This window comes from Cebus imitator, unplaced genomic scaffold (assembly GCF_001604975.1).
Source record: "Cebus imitator isolate Cc_AM_T3 unplaced genomic scaffold, Cebus_imitator-1.0 Scaffold328, whole genome shotgun sequence".
Classification (NCBI taxonomy): Eukaryota; Metazoa; Chordata; class Mammalia; order Primates; family Cebidae; genus Cebus; species Cebus imitator.
Genome location: NW_016107643.1, coordinates 1,867,942 through 1,870,016, shown reverse-complemented (window position 1 = coordinate 1,870,016; position 2,075 = coordinate 1,867,942). Strand labels below are relative to the sequence as shown.

The window sequence follows — 2,075 nt, the reverse complement described above, 5'->3', positions numbered from 1 at the left end:
TTTTTTGAGGCAGAGTTTTGCTCTTATTGCCCAGGCTGGAGTGCAATGGTGCAATCTCAGCTCACCGCAACCTCTGCCTAGCAGGTTGAAGTGATTCTCTTGCCTCAGCCTTCTGAGTAGCTGGGATTACAGGCATGCGCCACCATGCCCAGCTAACTTTATATTTTCAGTAGAGACAGGGTTTCTCCATGTTGATCAGGCTGGTCTTGAACTCCTGACTTCAGGTGATCCACCTGCCTCGGCCTCCCAAAGTGCTGGGATTATAGGCGTGAGCCATCACACCCAGCCATGAGTGATTTTTCTATTAAAAGCCATGTGCCTCAAAATATGAAAAACAATGTACTTCTAAACAATCTCAAAATAAAATTGAGACAACGATTTCATTTATAATAGCATCAAAGAGAATAAAATGCTTAGGAATATATCTAAAAGTGTAACACCTGTACAATAAAATCTACAAAACACTTTTGAAAGAAAGCAGAGTTCTAAATAAACGGAAAGACATTCCATCTTTTTGGATCAGAAGACTTTGTATTAGGATAGCAATACTCCCCAAATTAGCCAAAAGATTCAATGTAATCTCTACTAAAATACTAGCTGTCTTTTTTGACAGACCTTGCCAAGTGAATCCTAAAATTCATACTCTCAACGTACCCGAATAGCCAAAATAATCTTGAAAAAGAGTGGGAGGACTCACACTTTCTTACTTCACAACTTAATACAAAGCTACAGTATCAAGGGAGTGTGGAACAGGCATATATCAATGGAACAGAACTTAGAATCCAGAAATAATCCCAAACATCTGGCCAGACGTGGTGGCTCACACCTGTAATCCTAGCACTTTGGGAGACTGAGGCAGGCGAACTGCCTGAGCTCAGGAGTTTGGGACCAGCCTGGGTAACACGGTGAAACCCTAACTCTACTAAAAATAAAAAAATAAAAATTATCCGGGCATGGCAGCCATGCAACCTGTAGTCCCAGCTATTTGGGAGGCTGAGGCAGAACTGCTTGAACCTGGGAGGCAGAGGTTGCAGTGAGCCAAGACCATACCACTGTACTCCAGTCTGGGCAACAGAGCGAGACTCCATCTCAAAAATAAAACAAACCCCAAATATCTATGGTCAAATGATTTTTGACAAAGGGTCTAAGAGAATTTAACAGGGAAAGAATTGTCTTTTCAACAAATGGTACGAGGACAACTGGATATCCACATGCAAAATGAACTTCATCCTCTACCTCACACCATACACAAAAACTTATTCAAAATGGATCACAGAACTAAACATAAGAGCTAAAACTATAAAACTTTTAGAATAAACAATTCTTCTTCGTGTTCTTAAATTGGGCAATTCTTCACGATCTTACATTTCTAATATATGACACCAAAAGCACAAGTAATAGAAAATAGTAAGATAGGGCGGGGCACAGTGGCTCATGCCTGTAATCCCAGTACTTTGGGAGGCCAAGGTGGGCAAATCACGACATCAGGAATCCGAGACCAGCCTGGCCTACATGGTGAAACCATATCTCTACTAAACATCCAAAAATTAGCCGGATGTGGTGGTGCATGCCTATACTCCCAGCTACTCGAGAGGCTGAGGCAGGAGAACTGCTTGAGCCCAGAGAGGTGGAGGTTGCAGTGAGCCGAGATCATGCCACTGCACTCCAGCCTGGGTGAAAAAACAAGACTCCATCTCAGAAAAAAAAAGAAACAAACAAAAATTTGAAATTTCTACGTTGCAAACGACACCATCAAGGAAGTGAAAAGACAACTAACAAAATGGGACAAAATATTTGCAAATTATATATCTGATAAGGGACTTGTATCCAGAACTCAGTAATAAAAAGACAATCCAGCCAGGCATGGTGGCTCACAAGGTCAAGTTCAAGACCAGCCTGGCCAAGATGGTGACACACCATCCCTACTAAAAATACAAAAATTAGCCAGGCATGGTGGCACACACCTGTAATCCCAGCTACTTGGGAGGCTGAGGCAGGAGAATGGCTTGAACCCGGGAGACAGAGGTTGCAGTAAGCCGAGATAGTAACACTGCACTCCAGCCTGGGTGACAGAG

At 42.6% G+C, this 2,075-nt stretch overlaps 1 protein-coding gene across 4 annotated transcripts in view; it reads right to left on the bottom strand.

Annotated features, from left to right (window-relative positions):
- PANK2 (pantothenate kinase 2) overlaps positions 1-2,075 on the bottom strand; it is a 36,752-nt gene that overhangs the window by 7,431 nt on the left and 27,246 nt on the right. The window lies entirely within an intron of this gene.